Raw genomic sequence first — 21,201 nt, 5'->3', positions numbered from 1 at the left:
ATATTACTTCAAGCATTGGAGTCTACCAATTTAATAGGCCAAGCCCTTGATCTTGAGGTTTGCCCTCATGAAATGTATTCCTGAACAGGAGAAGCTATGACTACTTATAGTTATGCCTAAACGCCACCCCCAGAGAACCTCTTTTGTTGCTCAGATGTGGCCTCTCTCTCTCTAGGCCAACTCTGCAGGTGGGCTCACCACCCCCCAGCCCCCTCATTGTGGGACATGACTTCCTAGGGATGAGCCTGGCCCTGGCATCAAGGGATTGAGAAATACTTCTTGACCAAAAGTGGGAAGAGAAATGAAACAAAATAAAGTTTCAGTGGTTGAGATATTTCAAGTAGAGTTGAGAGGTTTTCTTAGAAATTATACAGATGTCACTTTTCAGTTTTTTGTGTACTGGAGTGGCTAGAGGGAAATCCTGAAACTGCTGAACTGTAATCCAATAGCCTTGATTCTTGAAGATGATTATATAACTATATAGCTTTTATAGTGTGACCATGTGATTGTGAAAACCTTGTGACTGCCATTCCCTTTATGTAGAGTATGGATAGATGAGTAAGAAAAAAAAAAAAGACAAAAATAAATAGTGGGGGGATGGGGATATTGGAAGTTTTGGGTGTTCTTTCTCACTTCTATTTCTATTTTTATTGTTTTTGGAGTAAAGAAAATGTTCAAAAATCAATTGTGATGTGAATGCACAACTATATGATGATATTATGAACCACTGATTGTATACTTTTGATGATTATATGGTATGTGGATATGTCTCAATAAAATGTCATTATAAAAAATCGTGAGTGTAGAGACACAACCAAAACCCAGGTCCCCAGAGCCAGCCCAGTACGATTTTTTTGCTAAACTGTGCTGCTGTTCTAGTAGAGGTCTAGAGCAAGAGTTGGGCTACCTATTTTTGTAATTAAAGTTTCACTTGGAAAAGCCCATTCACTTATGTATTGTCAACAGTTGCCTTCTTGCCACCACAGAGGTGGAGCAGACACCATATGACCTGCAATGTCTTCAAGTATTCACTATCTGGCTCTCTACAGAAAAAGTTTGCTGATTCCAGTGCTACAGGAAAAAGAAAGTACATGATGAAGAGCAAAGGCCTGCCAGCAACTACATGGGTGAGCTTGGAAGTGGATCTTCTGGAGTCTGCCCGAAGACACCTGAGTGAGCACGGGAGCAGAGTTCTTCAGCCCCAACCAAGCCTTGAGTTGACTGCAAACATGTGAAAAACCTTGAGCCAGAGGCTTCTCGTTAGGCTGTGCCTGATTTATGACCAGAGAAATTGTGAGATGATAAATGACGGTTGTCTCGAGCTGCTAAATTGTGGGGTAATTTGCAACATAGCAATATTTAAGTAATATAATTGCCATCTCTTCAGTTGGGCTCACCTTTTCAAGGTAAGTGAAATTGTGTCTCCCAGGTCAAAACCTCCAAAGATCTACTCTGAGGAATCTTTTGGACCCCTAGTAACCAGAGCTAAATGAAACTATCAAAGCTCTGAGCCAACTGCTTACTCAGTTTATCTAATGGCCATCTGATGAGTTATGTAGATGCCTGTCTCATTGGCTGATTCTGTCTTAGTTTTATAATCACAGAATCCAATTTGGTATCTAGAGGAATAATAATAAATATGTAGCCAGTGTTTACTATGTGTCAAGAACTTGCTATGCAGTATCTTACTTAACCCCCATTTAATAGGGAAGGAAGCAGGTCGCAGCAGTTAAGGAACTTGCCTTAGATCCTCTAACTAGCAAGTAATGGAGCCAGGATTTGTACTTGGATTCTGAAATTGCCACATTCCATGGCCTGGGACCCAAGTTTATGGATTCAGTCTCATCCATAAAGAGGTGGTACTGATGCCCTTTTCCAATCTCTTAGGGTTACTGTGAGGGAGAACATGCATCTGAAATAGTTATTTTTAATTTCTCAGTAAAAGTGGAACCAAATGAATGATTTACTGGTCTTCTGACTAAACACCTCTCAGCTGTGGGAGACTTTAAAGAAGTTCAGAAAAACAGAGGTGGAAAGAGAAAGAGAAAAGAGGAAAACTTAAATCTGTCTTTTTGGGGACTTTTCCCACTTCTGCTCCTCCCTCGCCTGCCCTTGGCACTGCTGCGGTGCCCACTCCATCTGCAATCATCCCCAAGCGGGTAGAGGTGCCACAATAAAAGAAGAAATACATAACCCTTTCAAAAACACCTCATATTTCCACACATCAGGAGTTTTTACTGGGACTGAGTCTGCTTTCCCTTCTCTCTGGCTTACTCTGACTTCTCACTCAATTCTGGCCTCTTCCAGAAGGCATCCTGGATCCTTCTAGGCTGGATTAGTTGTCCCAGTTCTCAACTTCTGCACCTTGCATACAACAGAGTTAAAATTTTTTCAACACCGAATCCTTAGTACTTAGAAGAGTGCCCAATGAATAGAAGGCATCTGACAGATTTTAGGTGACTAAAAGAATTTTCACCTACTTCTAGGTTACTTTTTGCTAGAAACTAAAGTTTATAAGGAAGCTCCCTCTTCACCATGGTCTCCCTCATGTTTAACCTATTGGCAAACACAAAAAATTGGCCTCAAACTATGAGATTCAGGGCATTATGGTCAGATTACGGGAAAGGTTAAGCAGATACCTGACTCTGGTCAAGACCCCAGCTGTGGTCAAACCAGATGGACTCGCATGGACATGGGCTCTTATGACTTAAATTCCTGGTCTTCATAATGCCATAACATCAGTGAGCTGGTCTTCTGGGAAAGGTATCATCTATCTGTCATGATCAGATTGCAGCCAACGAATTGGATTTAAATGTCATCTTTCTTGGAGCAGTGATTTTCAACATTAAAAGAAAAGTAAGATTATTATTGTTACATGGGTCATCTATTTCATCTTACTTCCTTAATGCCACTGAAAAAACAAACAAAAAACAACACTTCCTTTGCCCAAACAACAACAAAATCCCAAGAGACTAAAAATTTTCTGAGTTTCCTTTCAATACCATTCCTGATGAATTAGTTAAGATGATATTTTAAGAAGGTAAGGAACCTAGCATATTCTGAATTAAAAAACCATAAAAAAATGCTGCCTGATAATCACCAGGAAAATGTGCAGTCTAAGAATTTTCCACTATCACTGGGAAATCCACCTACTTTCCTAAGGGAAGCAACAACTCTGCAGACATGATTTTTCTCCATTACGTGACACTTAAACAGAAGTCAAACGTAACTTGCCCAGTTATTATTTCTATTTCTGCCACTTAAGCACTGCAAATCTCACAGAAGGAAAACAATTTTCCAGACAATATTATAAGGATTCATAGTGGGTTTCATTCATTCATTTTTTTCATTCAGCAATTATTAGATTTCCTTTAGAGTAAGGTGGGAAGGAGGGAAGTACTCAAAATTCTGCAGGTCAAAGAAAGTTCGCTTATTTGTAAACTAAAGTCAACAGAACAGCCCCACCTTTTGTAGGATGGAATGTAACACGGAAATATTGCTTGTGAAAACAACCTAAAACCAGTTAATAGATTTAAGCAACTAAGCATATAAAAATATGCGTGACAAAAAATAAAACAACACTGGAAACTGATAAACAACCTACTTTAAATTCACTCAACCAAGCAAATATGAGACTGGCTTAAATACCCAAGTTTTCAATCCTTAATGCTTTCTTCGCAAGATATGCTAATATATAAAGTGTCCCAACTCGCTGTTCATTTGAAATATCCCACTACTTAAACCAGAAACAGCTGGAAATGGACCCTATAATCCTCATTTACTAAAAAGGGGTGCATATACACTATAACAAAATGCATGACATTTCAGGAGACACTTTCTGTAACCTGCTCTGGAGGAGTCTGAAGATTTTTTGCTAGTACTCAATGTTGCTAGTGAACTAATATAGAAAATCCAACTCCAGAAGTAATCAGAATGATTTTTTTTTTCTACGTGGGTAGGTACCGGGAACCAAACCTGGGTCTCCAGCATGGCAGGCAAGAACTCTGCCTGCTGAGCCACTGTGGCCTGCCTGAGTATGATTTTTAACTTCTCTTTCACAACAGGATAAAAGCTATGGTACCATTTCAACTATGTGCAAAACTGTCATTGTTTGTGGGGAAGGTATGATTTTGCTGTATATTTCTGGTAGGTGCAAAGATTGCAGAGCATTTGTGCCTTACAGGCAGTGGTGTGCTGGTTAATGTATTTTCTTTCAAAAATTAAAAGACCACTCACTTTGTAATAGTTATTAACCAGATCAAATCTCATGAAACAAAGGCTGCAAGACTTCACTTATTCTTTTATCTTATATAGATTTATAGAGTTTATTCTTTATTCTGGATTTGGCATTAATTGATAAGCCACACACAATTTCAGCCTAATTTAAAAGTTTCAAACATGGAAAGGACAGTAAGTCTACCAGGAGTCAGCCTACTTTTAACATATAAAATAAAGCATCTATAATCCACAATCATAAAGTTGGGGAGAAAATACAAAGGCAGAAACAAATATGAGTCTTAAAGCTAGAAATATTGGAAGAAAAGAATTAATGGATATAATCTAAAGTATTTGTATCTATCATAATACACTTATATAGAACATTATTGAATAAAACTCATCATGTGTTTTTGGAAAGCACAGTATTTAGCTTAGAAACTAATATATTGCGATATATATTGCGAAATTTGAAACACTCTGAATTCAGAGATTTGGTTCTAGCTGCTGTATCAAATTTCTTAACCACTCAAGCTAGCTTCCTGGATTGAAAACATTCTAAATTGAAAAAAAGCCAAAATATGATTAAAATATGATCAGATATCAAAATTAAAATCTCAAAACATGAGCATTGAACCAGATGATTTAAATAAGATTATAGAATATTAAATAAGTGCATAAAATTATACATTTTAAGATAGAACAGAATAGGAAATTTTTCTCTCCTACTTGTTGGTTCATATAATATACAGTCGGATTGTTCATGAGAATAGTTTCTTCAGCTACAATATCAATTAAATTGAATACATGTGGCCATACCATTTTATATGAATTTGGAAGGCATGCAAAGTAAATTTATGGGACCAGTCCTAATTCAATTGCGAACCCTTCCTTTCCCAGCCTATAGTGGGCATATTTCCTGCCTAGAAAAGCATGGCTGTGAGTCTCAAGAGTTTCTTCCTTCCTCAGCCACTTTTTTTTTTTATTTTGAAGGATTTTCTTACCTCACCAGCCTCTTGTCCTCCCCATGCATACACTGGAGCTGTTCTGCTAGTTCTCCTTTCTCTTCCAAAGAGCGCAGAAGGCTGGCATCCCGAGGCTAAGACCCTAGCAAGTTCTTAGAACTTCATGCTGTTGTGCAATGGTTAAAAACAAAACAGAAAATTCAGCCCCGGGCTTTCTCAGTGGGGTGTGGCTGCAAATTGGATGTGTGGCTGCTTGCTATTGCTTAACCAAACCAAACACTCAGATAGCATGAACTGCTGCTGAGGTGTAGCGATTACATATTAAATACACCTTTCCCTGCTGAGGACATGAGTGATAACATGAAATCCCTTTAGTCAAAGCTCCTCAAGGACTGGATCAAATATTACAGTGCTTTTCAACCACTGGTACTCAAGTAGTATGCGGAATAAAAACATGCCTAGTATTAACTTCCGTACCCTGGAACCGGTGTTCAGAAAGATTCAATTCAGTAGAAATGGAGGAACTCAAAAAAATTCTGAAGTAAAGCCAAATGTCACCATTTATATTTGTATTTTATGACTCATACTTCATGGTTATCCCCAGATAAAGCTTAATATGTGTTGAAATCAAGGCTGCGAGTTCACACACATAAAAATACTATGCAAAATGTATGCAATTTCCACCCTTCATTGCAATCCTAAATTGCACTGAACCATTTCAAGTAAGTCAGGTTGTTTTTAACGTAATTAGATGTTTGGTCCAATGAGATAGTTTAGAATCTCCAATGCAAATAAAGAATCCTCAAGACCAAATATTTTGTAAGATACAGCCATAAATTTTAATAATTAAAAAGTACTTATTCCATATCTCTATGCTTCTAGCATTGTACTAGCCACTGTGGAAGAATAAAAAATTATTTGACTCTCCAAGAATCTTATCATTGATTAAGAAGCCAAATCCAACATATGTAACAATTTGATGATAATAAAGCCCCCCAAAACGACATGGTACTAGATTCTGGTATGATGGTAATCGTCAGTTCTCATTAGCTCCACATGCATCTACTCCATGGGTTATGGATTCAGAGTCTCTGCTTTGATGTCTGCAACTTATTTTTAAATACTTCAACATAAACGGTATTATATAATTGGAGGTTTTAGCTTATGATAAACCCTAGGGATAGTCAGAAATTTACAATTCTAGTATTCTAATCAGGAAGGCCACACATAGAAATGTCAACTTCAGTTATCCACTGATGAAGATATGAATTAATGAATGACAGAAATGGGTTTCAATTGGTGAAATCAATGGTTTATTAATCCAGATAATAAATGTTAGAAATGGACACCCACTGTGGAATTAGTGGGATTTAGGTATAAAGGTAGGCTAAAACATTGCAGAGACTTCCCTGACCCTATAGAACAGGGAATGAGGATCCAGCAAAGCCTGCAGCCTGCATCCTCAGGTATGCTGACCAAGGTTTGATTCCTGGGCTACATGATTTCTGGTGCCTGATGCTAACTATGAGGGTCACAGAATCCTATACCTGCAATACTATCAGGCCTGACTCAAGTGCATCTTCTCTGCAGGTGGTGGTGGGAGAACCTAAAAGGACAGACAACTGGGACTTCAAGTTTACAGAACAGATTGATGTACTGCTGTGTCTACTTGCTAATAGGTGTGGTTTAAAAGTATATGCGTGGAGAATTAGGTCTGAGACTTGCTTTCATTACATCCTGGCAGGAATGATGTTGGGAGATTTTCTGATTCTCACCTACCTCAAGCTTTCCTGTGGCTACTTTTATCTACATTTGTTCCAATTTAGTTTGATTTTAGATATCATAAAAAGATATTTTAAAGCTAAGTGCAATTTAACCCTTACTAAGTGTTTATGTAGCTGATTGTATAGCCTTTAGGATCTATTTTATTCCCATTCAATGAGGATAACCTCCTGGTATGACTAAAAATTAAAAGCAATTACTTACATATCCCAGGTAGCTGCTAAGTTACCCTTTGTGCTGGTTTGAAAGGATGTATGTCCCCTAGAAAAGCCATGTTTTAATCTAAATCCCATTTCATAAAGGTAGAATAATCCCTATTCAATACTGTATGTTTGAAACTGTAATCAGATCATCTCTCTGGATGATGTGATTTAGTCAAGAGTGGTTGTTAAACTGGATTAGGTGACAACATGCCTCCACCCATTTGGGTGGGTCTTGATAAGTTTCTGGAATCCTATAAATGAGGAAACATTTTGGAGAATGAAGGAGATTCGGAGAGAGCAGAGAATGCTGCAGCATCACAAAGCAGAGAGTCCACGAGCCGGTGACTTTTGGAGATGAAGGAAAATGCCTCCCGGGGAGCTTCATGAAACTGGGAGCCAAGAGAGAAAGCTAGCAGATGACGCCGTGTTCGCCATGTGCCCTTACAGCCGACAGAGAAGCCCTGACTTTGTTTGCCATGTGCCTTCTCACTTGAGAGAGAAACCCTGAACTTCATCAGCCTTCTTGAACCAAGGTATCTTTCCCTGGATACCTCTGATTGGACATTTCTACAGACTTGCTTTAATTGGGACATTATCTTGGCCTTAGAACTATAAACTAGCAACTTATTAAATTCCCCTTTTTAAAAGCCATTCCATTTCTGGTATATTGCATTCCAGCAGCTAGAAAATTAGAACATCCTTCTCCATCTTTTTTTTTTTTGGGGGGGGGGTGCATTGTCCAGGAATCAAACCCATCCTTCTCTACCTTACTGTCCAACTGCTATCCTTTACTTCTTCCAGAGGAGAGGAAATATATATACAAATGCTTGGGGAATTGAAACAAGTAACTGTATCCTCTCCATTTCAATTCTAGTGTGACTGAACACATTTTGGAATGGTAAATTCCATGCCTATAATGACTCCATCTTAAATCTGGATGCCTTGAATCATCAGAGAAGCTGAAGTCTTTTTGCATTTACCTTAGTTTCTTTCCCTTTTCTAGTACCCCAGGGTCCTTTTCTCCCTCGTCTAGAATCCATCATATCCATTCACACTCTCTGAACTTTCCATGGATGATTGCTAACTTGGCTTTTCAGAATCACCTCAGTTGTTTGCTTTAGACACGTTTAGGAAGGTAGTATCTATTTAACCTTCATTTCATTAGAAAAGTCCTTTTCATCACTAAGTGGTAAAAGAAGATAAACTATAGCAGAATGATTGTTAAGCATGACAGTCAGCCTCCAAGCAGGGCCCCAATGACCCTTGCCTCTTGGTACCACACCCTTGTGCAGTTTCCCTCCCACACTGGATCAGGGCGGACATGTATGGCAAAGAACGTGCTAGAAGTGACGGTGTGTGACTGTCAAGGCTAGGTTAGGAAAGGGACTGCGATGGTCTCTCAAGCCAGCAGCCCTGTAGAGAGGCCCCTGTGGGGAAGAATCAACTTGCTAGCAGCAACCTGAGCCACCATGGAAGCAAACCCTCCAGCCCCAGTCATGCCCCTATGACCAAAGCCAACCCCTGATGGTGACTTTAGGAGGGAACACAAATCAGAAATGTCCACCCAGGCTGCTCTAAAGTTCCTGACCCAGGAAAACTGTCAGAGATGATACATGTTTACTGTTGTTCTAAACCACTGAGTTTTGGAGCAACTTATTATATAGCAATAGGTAACTAATACATTAAAAATGCATTTCTTGTTCTCAAATGACCTTGAGATAGAGATAATCTAGCGTAGGCAGAGTATTTTGAGGAAGGAAACTTCTATTTCATGTGTTACTCTTTGCCTGTCTTTTTGAAATGTTGATGCTAATTTATCTGTGTGGGAATATTATTATATATTGATATGTGGATATAATATGCAGCATGGGTACCTTCTGATGACTTACGGAAGAAAACACAGAAAGCACATGATTCTCCCTTTGCTCTTACATAAAGAGTGGCTGGCAAGCTCCAATAACCCTGCCAAAGGTCGATTCAAACCCTGTTAAGCTTCCAAGGTTCAGGTTGTGTCAGTGTAGTCACTGTCAATGACTTTAATTATACAAGTAATACGTGGTTATTAGAGAAGAATTAGAAAATATAGGAAAAGCAAAAATATAATGAGTACTATTGAAAAAAAAGCCACCATGAACTTGTCACTACCTTCAACCTTTCTTTTTTCTACTGCACTTAGAAATAAATCGCGAATATTTTTCCATGTCAAAAATTTACACAGCTACTTTATAATTTTAATGACTACATAATAATCTTTGGAAATGGAAAACCTGGATCATTTTTTAACATACTATTAAAAGTTCATGCCAACTTATCTCACAAACATGTATGAGACTATCCATTTTTCTACAACCAACACTATATTACAGTTCCTTAAAAATCTGTGATTAATTTCAAAGAAGTAAAAATTCAATGGTCTGTTAGATATTTCTACAAGTATTTGCTTTTAATGGGGCGGGGGGAGGTGGATTTCAAATGCTTGAGACCTTGCGAATCTTTTCTCTAGCTATAGTGTGACATAAGAATATTCACGTGTGTCTGGTCAATGTTACTTATTCAGGACTGAGCTCCTGGAGATTCTTGTGTAGTTTAGACTCACAGTCTCCCAAATGGGGTACCTGAACATCTGGAGTTTGGGGATGGTTCATTGGAGATTGGGAGGAAAATATTAGAATTCTGGATATTTGTTAATTACATCTTTGAAAATTTTCTATTTGGTGTCTAAATCCTTTCTATAAAATTTTCATGCAGTAATATATGTGTATTATACACACAAACACACAGTTCATGGTAAATTTTTACTGAGAGGTTGTATGATCCAAAATACTTTGGTAAATACTGATTTAGATCAGGTCTTCTTAAACTCGAAAGTGCTCAAGAACCTACTGCAGCGTCATATCAAATTCTGACTCTATAGGTCTAAGATTAGATCCAAACTCTTTTTGCACAAGTTTTCAGGTGAAACTAATACTGGTCCACATACCCCATTCTAAAGATCAAGGACTCTTCCTCTGGACTCCACAGTACTGTGCTTACTTAGACAATTCATCACAGAACCACAATGCCCATACTCAAAGATTTTTTATATGAACAAGTAAAGAATGAATAAAAAACAAGAGGATGGTATCCCAACCACTTGACAATAATTTCTACAGATGAGAAAAAAAGACATTTCATGTAAAACAAATGACAGATTTTGGTTCAGTTGTAAAATGACCTTAGCTGAGATTGTCAAATGATGCTTTGAAAAACAGCTATCAGGAAGAGAAAAGGACAAATTTCATTTTGCTCAAAATTCTTTTATTAAAAAAAAATCTTTAATTTAGTTTTTCTAAAATGAAAAATAAAGCCTTTTATTTACTGCACTTCACTAATGTTTAAGAGGATTTTTTGACTATTGCCTACATTTTGCAATTACACGGGACGGTGGTTTTCAAAGTGAGGATGGTGATCCACTAGTGGATTGTTAGGTCAAGTTAGTGGGTAATCACCAACATAAAAAAAAAAAAAAAAGGTAGACTAGAATATATTAGAATGCATTGCTTGTACTACAGCTAAGTATGATATGACAAATTGTATATTCTGATGATGGCCACAAGAGTATCTCCCATTTTACATTTTCTTGCAATGTGACCTTGACATTCCTCTTATTGAGGCATCTTTGTCTTCTCCCCACAAACCTGGGTAGATGGAACTTTGTAGACTCAAGCAATCTCTGGAGAGGACCATGACCCACATCCCTGGCTGAGCTCCCAAATGAAGCCAGCACCAAACTGCCAGCCCTGTGACTGAGCCATCTTGAGGGTGGTTTTGGTTCCTGCTGAACTGTTGTAGCTAATGCTGGGTAGAGCAGAGACCAGGTATCCCCACTAAGTCCTGCCTCAGTGGCAGATTTATGAACAAAATAATTTTTTTTGTTTTAAAGTACCAAATTTTGGGGTGGTTTGTTATGTGGCAAACACATAATTTTATAACGACTGAAATAAAATGTATTTTAAATTATGAGTTTCAATTAAAATGATGGGATTAGAAGGATCAGAAGTTCCATGAAATACAGATCCAGTGAATGCTACTTTTACCACTAGACATGATGTTCAAATAATTTCCATTATCCCAAGTTAGAAATGTTCTGCTTACTAGAATATTTTGACTATTAAAAAGCTGCTAAATACACCACTTTTTGATTACCAACTTCTCAACTCTGACCAGCTGCTGTGATGGTCATTTCATGGGCCAACTTGGCTAGGTTATGGTGTCTGGTTGTTTAATCAAACACTGGTCTACTTATTACTGTGAAGACATTTTGTAGATGGAACTTGCATCTACAATCAGTTGATTGTATCTACAATCAACAAACGAGACTACTCTCAGCAATGTGGATAATTTCTTCATTCAATCAGTTGGAAGTCTTCAAAGCCAGAACATAGGGTTTCAAGGGGTCAGAAGAGTAATTTCTACCTCAAATTTAACAATGGTTTTTGCTGGAATTTCCAATCAGCCAGCTTCTTCAGGGAATTCAAACTAAGAATTTCAACATCGCCTTTATCAGAGTTTCTAACCTGAGGCCTCTCCTACAAAGTTCAGACTTGCCAGCCCCCACAAATCTCCTTATAATAAATCTTTTAATGTGTGTGTGTATATACATGTATATATGTATGTGTATATACATATATATATATATATATATATATATATATATAAGCGTATATATAAACATTTATCCTCTTGGCTCAGTTTCTCTGAAGCATACTCATACAGTTGCTCAAAAACTTCTTTCATTTCTCTACATCCTTCCTGCCCAAAGACAAGAATCATTCTCACATTTCCCTCAAGCATCAACTCCTTAATCAGCTACCATATGGTTTTTGTCCTACCATTATTCCAAATGCTATCAGTGACTGTAGTCACCAAATCTAATGTCTTGTTCTCAATCCTCAACCCTCTTGAACTCTTCAGTAACTAGGGGCAGATAAGTAGATTAGGCTTCGGAATTAGACTTAATTTTGAAATCAGTACTAGCACTGTCTAGCTGTGTGAGCATAAGGTGGTAACTTAAACTCTCAGGGTCTTTGTGACCTTTCTTATGAAATGGAAGGAACTGAGATCTATTTCAAAGTGCTCTATTAAAAATCAGTGGTTTTCTTGGGTAGGACATGAGATTTTGTTGGTTTGTCCAGAGTGATGCCCCAATGAATCCCAGAGTGATTTCATCAGTGAGTGAAAAAGTATTTGCAAAGTCCCCTTTGGGGGATGGTGAGAAAGGGGGAAAATTCAACCTCCGCAAGTTGAATTCTTGATATTCTCACAAGCAATGCGGACAACCAAAGCTATAGGCTGAGCCCCCAGTCTTGGGGTTTGTTCATATGAAACTTAACCCCACAAAGGATAGGTCAAGCCTACTTAAAATTAGGTCTAAGAGTCACCCCCAAGAGTCTCTTTTGTTGCTCAGATGTGGCCTTTCTTTCTCCAACCAACACAACAAGCAAACTCACCACCCTCCCCCTGTTTACGTGGGACATGACTCCCAGGAGCATGGACCTTCCTGGAATCATGGGACAGCAATCCTAAAGTCAGCTGAGACTCAGCATCAAGAAATTGAGAAAAAACCTAGAATGAGCTGAGACTCAGCATCAAGGGATTGAGAAAATCTTCTCGACCAAAAGGGGGAAGAGTGAAATGAGACTAAGTGTCAATGGCTGAGAGATTCCAAACAGAGTCGAGAGGTTATCCTGGAGGTTATTCTTATGCATCAAGTAGATATCATCTTGTTATTCAAGATGTAATGGAGAGGCTGGAGGGAACTGCCTGAAAATGTAGAGCTGTGTTCCAGTAGCCATGTTTCTTGAATATGACTGTATAATGATATAGCTCCACAGTGTGACTATGTGATTGTGAAAACCTTGTGTCTGATGCTCCTTTTATCTACCTTGTCAACAGACGAATGGAATATATGGAGTAAAAATAAATAATGGGGGAACAAATGTTAAAATAAATTTAGTTTGAAATGCTAGTGACCAGTGAAAAGGAGGGGTAAGGGGTATGGTATGTATAATTTTTTTTTTGTTTTCGTTTTATATCTTTTTCTGAATAGATGTAAATGTTCCAAGAAATGATCACGATGATGAACATGTAAAAAAAAAAAAAATCAGTGGTTTTCTGGGGCACGCAGCTACTAGCCCCTAAGAGGGGCATTTGAAAATGTGGGAGGGGATATTTTTATTATCTCAGTGATCTGGGGCACTACTGCCTAGGTGCTACCTAAACTGTAGTGCTTGGGATTTTCCGACACAACAATGAATTCCCTTGCTCAAAATGCCAGTCATACCCCACTGAGGAAACAGCAGAATAAAGTTATAAAACATATGTCTGGCAGATAATAGATGCCAATATTCACTTTCCCGATACTACTGGTAATTTAAGGGATAGTTTCTCTTATCTGTAAAATTCTTAAGGCATTTTATTAATGGAATACTGTTATTTTATCATTCACGTCATGACTAGGAAGTTTTGTTTCACTAGTCTTTCAGAGACTGCTCCCATTTAATCCCACCTAGAAAAAGTATCATTGCCAGCAAGGTCTTTCAGAGCAACCTTTAAACAAAGTCTCTGAACATAAATTTAAGCAAGTTTAATCACAAATCACGTTGGGAGGTAGATAATTGGAGCTCATTAAATAAAGCGTTGATTCATTAACACTGAATTCACAGTCAACAACACTATAACTCATACCTAAAACAAGCTTATCAAATACTTGTATTTCCTCCATAAGGCATATCACAGCCTTCTTGAGCTTCGCAATACTAGATAATATTTCAGCACTAAGCTTGGGGGCTATTTTAAACAGTAAAATCACCAAAGACAAGCACAAGAATGTAAAAAAAAATGTGTCATTAAATATACTGTGAAAATGGCATTTGTTTACAGGATGAAAGCTGAAACAAGAAGGCAATGATACCTTGTTCACTGAGCTTTTGCTAGGAACGTGAGCCCTGGGCTGCTCAAATTTTTTGCATCTCTGTATGTGTCCACTATTGACTAGAAAGTGCCACGTTTACAAAAGTAGCAAATAATTAGGTCTGATTGTATATTGCATCATGAAGTAGGAAAATCCTGTAAAAAAGGGCATTCATAGAACAAAAAAAGACCTCAGAAATCAAAACATAACAACATAAATAAAAAATTTGATAGAAAAAATTTAAATTAAAATGGAAGAAATTACAGCAAAAAGACAAGGAAATGTATAGAGAAATGGAGAAAAAGGTAAAGAAAAGTAGATGAAATTCTCTCCAAGAATTCCAGGAGATCTAGAAGCCAAAAATAAACAAACAAAAATGCAAAATAAATCCAACAGGAGGAACCATCAACAAAATAAGTTGAGAAAATTTTCCCAAACAAGAGGGTAAATTTTCCAGATTTAAATCCACTGAGAGTCCTGTATAATGGGTGAAAATAAACTTATACCAAAGTATATCACTGTGAAATTTCAGAACATTGGGACAAAGACTATTCAACCAACTTCCAGAGAAGAAAATAAAGTTGCATGCAAGGAGACAATGGAGCAAGTTCTTAAAATTATAAAGGAAGTAAAACAGAAAAAAATTCTAAACAAAAATGATTTCCAAGGGACAGATATTGTATGATTTCACTTACATGAAATAAACAGAAGCATATTCATGAAGTGAGAAACTAACATACAGATTACCAAAGGCGAAGTAGATGCGGAGAACAGGGAGTTAACATTACATTGGTACACAGTTTCTGTTTGGGATGATGCAAAAATTTTGGCAACAGATGATGGTAATGGAGGCACAACTTTCTGTACATAATTAATAGCACTGAACTGTATATTTAAAAAGGCAAATAAAGCTACCACACACACACACGCATGCAAACCCAAAGCACCATGCCACACACTGTAAACAATGCTAAAGTCAACAGCACAATTACAATATAGTTTTATGAAGTGTAACAAAGGCACCATGCTAATGCAAAATGTTAATAATGAGGAAAACTAAGTGTGTGAGGCGATAAATGGGAATTTTGTACTTCTTGTGTGACATTCCTGTAAACCTATGTGGTGGTTTGAAGCTGTATGAACTCCAGAAAAACATGTTCTTAAATCTAATTCTTTCTTGTAGGTGTGAACCCATTGTAAGTAGGATCCTCTGATGAGGCTACTTCAGTAGAGGTGTGAGTGACCCCCTGCAGAATGGGACTTAATCCTATTACTGGATTCCTTTACAAATGGAACAAATACAGAGAAAGTGAGAGAAAGCCAAGGAATCAAGCAAATGAAATCAATGAAACTCTTCTGGCAGAAGGGAAGATGAGCGCACAATGCCATGTAGCAGGAGAGCCAAGGATTGCCGGCAGCTGGTTTTTGGGAAGATGATGATGCCTTGATGATGCCTTGATTTGGACATTTTCTCAGCCTCAAAACTGTAAGCTAATAAATCCCCATTGTTCATATCAACCATTGGGTTTGATAAATACTTCACACTTGAACAGCACAGGGTCTCTCCCCGCCCACAAGGAGTAGGAATTCTGGAGCTACCATCCACCAACACTGACCCAAGAAGATTGGTCTCCCTGGGAGACTGGCCATGATGGAATCTCTTCCTGTGCTCTTTTGGACCTCTGTTCTATGTAAAGCAGTCATTTGCTGAACATTTCTGTTGTGCCAGCACCTGTGTTCCCAGCAGTGTACAGCAATTCACTTCACAGTGTGGATGGAGGGAAGAGCTAAGTCATCGTGTTCCACAGAGGAACATCAATGTACAATGCCCAAAATTAAAAAAAAATCAGGAGTTGGCAATACACACTTGCTATTAAGGCATATGGAGGTAAACACCAGTCAGAGAGTTGTAAGTGGTTTCTTTGAGGAAGGGGAAATGGGGTGCTGGGAAACTTGGGGCTGATCTTTTTCTTAATGAACCTTATAGAACTAGAAAACTGTTTAAACTGTACCCTAGTATATAACTTTGATGAATAAATTTAAAAAAAAACCTAGAATATAGTAGATAGAAAACTAAAAAGTAACTGCTTTTTCAAAAGAATATTTATATGGTTTAGGTAAACAATTTTTGGAGTATTCACTTCCCTTTATTATAAATTGAGACTTGGACTCTCATATACATAATTTTATACAAAATTTCCAAAGTCCCTTTATGTTTAAATTTCTATATATTTTTTATTATGTATGTATTTTTTGTATTATACATATATCTGTACTTATGAATACAAACACCCAGAGATCTGTTAACCAACAGTATTCTCCTTATTTTGATGGTTAAAATTTAATATGCATTATATACACATCCACCAAGACAGGACCCAATCCATATGAATGAAGAAGAGTAATAAGGCACAACAATCTATTGATTTTTGGAGAAACACCTGAGACTGAAGGTCCATCTGCCTCTGTCCATGTAACAGGAGACTCTGGGAAGAGACTAAAGTTCCCTGCTATTTGGACTTTGGCCTGTGGCATACAATGGTGCTGACCTAAAAGTTAATATTTATCCATCTCAGTGAGTTGGTCAAGTTTTGCTTGAGAATATGGTGGGGAGAAAGAAAGGAAAAATAATACAAACTCTGAAAGAGATCTGTGTTAAGGTGAATGTTAATTTTGGTAGCACAGCAGTGTCACTTGTACCCTCTCTATTCAATGCCAAAGAAGAATATTAGAGAGTCTTTTATCAATACCAATACTATAATGGGGGAGAAGTGGTGGTCATAGGGCTCTGAATTAAAGAAAAAAATGAAGACTTTGCAGTTCTATCCCTCTACTACTTATCAGCTTTGGGATCTGAGGCAAGTCTCTATGCCTCAGTTTCATCAACCATAAACTGGGGACAATAATATCTATTCCAAATAGTTGTTATGAGAATTTCAGGTGTTAACATCTGTAGAGCACAGAAAACTGTCTCTAAAAATAAATATGAAGTACATAATTTTATTCCCAAGGACATTGGCACTGTTTTTCCCATGGCACTGTTTTTCATTATTAGGTTTTTGTGTTTGTTTTGTTTGTTTACAAAGATCTATTACTGGTCTTAAGAAGATGGAAGAAAGGAAAATGGAGTAGGAAGCTACAGGACCCACACCCCACCAAAAACAGCTAAGTCATTAGGTAGAAACCATCTGAAATAACAGTTCTTGGGCTCTGGAGGTCAGGGTACCACTGTACAGCATCCTGGAGAGAGCAGGATGGGGAGACTGAGAAGTTGCAGCAAATAAACTGAGTGAACTATGCCACGGCAGTGGCCAGTACTCATCCCCCAAGCTCGAGGCAAACAACTTTGGGTACTATCTCTAGCTGGCTGCTGTGGACAGGGAGGCATGGTGGTCTTCCTCTGTCGAAAAAGTAGGGGTATGGCTGAGGGCTGAGCATGGCTTCTAATCAGCGAGTTTGGAACACTGGGTCTCGGCTCTGAATTACAGTTCTAGACTACCCTGACAGGCTTCCTTGTGGACATTGTTTCAATATTGGCTCCACTAGGGGTAGAATCGGTGGTGGGTGAAAAACCACAATCTCTTCTTAGGGCTGAGGAATGGTTTACTAAAGAATGTCATCTTCTGGGCAGTGCAGCTTCAGAAAGTCGATAGAAAAAGCCTTTTTGGCATCTTTCTTGGCCCTTGCCTCAGGGCCCTTTGTAACTGGTCTGTGTCCCCTTTATGGATCCTTGGCCCCATTTTGAGCAGCAAACAATTATAAGGATGTAGAATAAGTTGAACCAAGTGTCAAAGAAGAGACTTAACACAAAGCCAATAAAAGATAAGACCTTATGCAAGAGAGGAACTGATCATCAGAGTAAACTCATCTAGAAAATCACATGCCTAGATATCAACAAAAGCCATACCAAGAAATAGGAAGATGTGGCCCAGTTAAAGGAACAAATTAAAAAAATCAGAGGAGACATTATTTGGAACAACCAATCAAAAATGTTCAAACAGATCCCCTAAATTAATTCAAAGAAATGAAGAAAAATATTGCCAAAGAGATAAATGATATTAAGAAGACATTGGGTAAACATAGATAAGAATTAGAAAACATACAAAGAAAAATAACAGAACTTATGGGAATGAAAGGAATAAAAGAGATTAAAAATCTACTAGAGGCATACAACCACAGATATGAACAGGCAGAGAACAGATCAGTGAACTAGAAGACAGGTTATCTAAAACTGAACAAGCAGAAGAACAGATAGAGAAAAGAACTGAAAATTTTGAGTGGGGTCTCAAGGAATTCAATGACAGCATGAAACATACAAACATACCTGTCATGGGAGTTCCAGAAGGAGAAAAGAAAGGAAAGGGGACAGAAGGAATATTTGAGGAAATAATGGCTGAATTTTTTCCACTCTTGCAAAAGACTTAAAAATATGTGTCCAAGATGTGCAGGGACTCCAAACAGAATAAATACTAATAGACCTAGTCCGAGACACATATTAACCAGAATGTCAAATGCCAAAGACAAAGAGAGAATTCTGAAAGCAGCAAGAGTAAAGTGATTTGTCATATACAAGGGAAATTCAGTAACACTGAGTACTGATTTCTTGTCAGAAACCATGGAGAACAGAAGGAAGTGATATGATATATTTGAAGTGCTGAAAGAGAAAAACTGCCGGACAAGAATTCTTTACCTGCCAAAACTGTCCTTCAAAAATGAGGGAGATAAAGAAACCGAAAAAGAGATCAGGCTTCAATTAGAGATAAGAACAAAGATGATCTGGTCGGGACTAAGGTAAATCAGAATACAGGGTAAAGGATGGTACTGTCTGTAATTCAGAACTTCATCTACTGTATGAGACCAAAGGAAGAAAGGTTTATTTTTTTCCAAAACCTAAACTTTCTGTAACACATAACCTAATTCAATCTGCCTGGATCGCTCATTTCAACAACCTAAACATGTAGAGTCCAGAATGGGAATGAGGGCTTATAAATCTGTATAGCTTAATGTAATACCTGGATACATCTCAGGCTATATTAGGTAGATAATTTTAAAGTATCGGCAAAGTCCCTTGAGAGACCAAAGAAAACAATATGGAACTATTTAACTTTTCCACTGGGGAAACCCCTGATACTATCTCAAACATCAGGGACTTTCAAGTCAATAGGGCAAGCCCTTGATCTTGATTGAGGCTTGCTTTTATAAAGTTTATTTCTGTAGTGGAAAAGCTAAGCCTATCTATAGTTATGCCTAATAGTTAGTTCCAGAAAACCTCTTTTGTTGCTCAGATGTGGTCTCTATCCCTCTAAGACCAACTCTTTAAGGAAATCATTACCCTCCCTCCTACATGGGATATGACATCCAGGGGTGAAGGACTCCCTGGCAACGTGGAACATGACTCCTAGGGATGAGCCTGGCCCTGGCATCCTGGGATCAACAACAGCTTTCTGACCAAAAGAGGGAAAAGAAATGTTATAAAATAAGGTAGTGGTGGCTAAGAGACTTCCAATAGAGTTGAGAGGCTATTCTGTAGGCTAGTTTTATGCAAGCTTCAGCTAGATATTGCTAATTGCCATGATTTGCCAACCCCAACCAAAACTATTCCTGTTAATCTTAAAGAACAGTTGAGGCTCTATCTGAGATCCTACAAAGGTTTCATGCACAAAGATTACTTTCCAGAATCTTATACCAATTCACAGTGGTGAACATCAATGATGTTCACAATTGCCAAAAGATCTAAGCAACCCAAATGTTCATCAACCAATGAATGGATAAGCAAAATGTGGTATATACATATGAAGGAATATTACTCAGCTGTAAGAAGGAATGAAAGCCTGATATATGCAACAACATGGATCAACCTGGAGGACATTATGTTGAGTGAAATAAGCCAGACACAAAAGGACAAATATTGTATGATCTTACTGATATGAACTAATTATGATAAATTCATAGAGTTAGAATCTGAGAATATAGGTTACCAGGAGATAGAATGGGGGTAGCAAATGGGGAACAGAGCATAATTTGTGCACAATGTTGATTTAGATTGACTGTAAATGTTTGGAAATGAACAGAGGTAACGGGGGCACAGTACTGTGAGTATTATTAACGGCACTGAATTATGGATGTGAATGAAGTTGAAAAGGGAAGTTTTGGGTCATGTATGTTACTAGAAGGAAAGCTAGAGGATAAAAACAGGAAGGTATAACACAGTGAACCCTATTCTGGATGATGACTGTGGTTAATAGAGCAAAAATAAGAATGTTCTTTCATGAACTATTAGAAATGCATGCCACTGTTACAAGGTGCTAATAACAGGGGGTAATAAAGGAAAAAACTAATGCAAGCTATGGACCAAAATTAACAGTAATATTTTAGTATCCTTTAAATATAATAAACCTGTACAGACAGAAATAGATCAGAGGTTATTTGGGGCTGGGGAAGGATAGAGGGATTGAGAGGTGACTATTAAGGGATATGAGGCTTTTCTTTTTGGAGCAGTGAAGATGTTCTAAAATTGACTGTGGTGATGAATGCATAACTCTATGATGATACTAAAAGCCACCGATTGTACTCCTTGGATGGATTTTATGGTATGCGCATATATTTCAATAAAATTGCTTACATCCACCTCCCAAAATAAGAATGAGAATTTTCCATGACAAATTTATACACATCGACCTCAAAAGATCAAGGAACACAGTGTAAATTAACTACAGTAAATCCATTTAGTAAAATCTCAGGTTACATTCATTTGCAAACATTTTGAATCTGACACTAAGCTTTCTTTTAGTTGCCAGATTATTTGGCACTCCAGATATGCCAGACTAAGTTTGTGCTAGTGCCAAGTCAAGGAGTCCAACAGTTGGTTTAGGGACACACTTTCCTTCCTTTTGTTATCTCAGACCTTCCACAATACATGGCACATGGAGAAGGTGCTCAATATATTTGTTGTATCAAAAACAGGAAAATACATTGATGAGCCTCTCACAGTGAAAAGCTACACAATGATACCTCTTAGTCATAATTCTCTTTCACCCAAAAATGTAGCCTTATTTTTGTCATCCATTTTTCTGTTTATACTAAG

At 37.8% G+C, this 21,201-nt stretch overlaps 1 protein-coding gene across 8 annotated transcripts in view; it reads right to left on the bottom strand.

The window, feature by feature from the left end:
• The window catches only part of PGCKA1 (PDCD10 and GCKIII kinases associated 1), a 109,977-nt gene that overhangs the window by 51,056 nt on the left and 37,720 nt on the right, over positions 1 to 21,201 (bottom strand). For 3 of the 8 annotated variants that reach the window (XM_077136580.1, XM_077136579.1, XM_077136581.1), the window contains exon 1: positions 5,220 to 7,414. The exons of the other annotated variants lie outside the window; for them this stretch is intronic. The gene's annotated coding sequence lies outside the window, so the exon portion shown is untranslated. Of the gene's footprint in view, positions 1 to 5,219; positions 7,415 to 21,201 lie in introns of those variants that run through there. 8 annotated transcript variants of the gene reach the window in all.

Source organism: Tamandua tetradactyla, chromosome 19, assembly GCF_023851605.1.
Source record: "Tamandua tetradactyla isolate mTamTet1 chromosome 19, mTamTet1.pri, whole genome shotgun sequence".
Lineage (NCBI taxonomy): Eukaryota > Metazoa > Chordata > Mammalia > Pilosa > Myrmecophagidae > Tamandua > Tamandua tetradactyla.
This window is presented reverse-complemented; position numbering and strand designations above follow the sequence as displayed.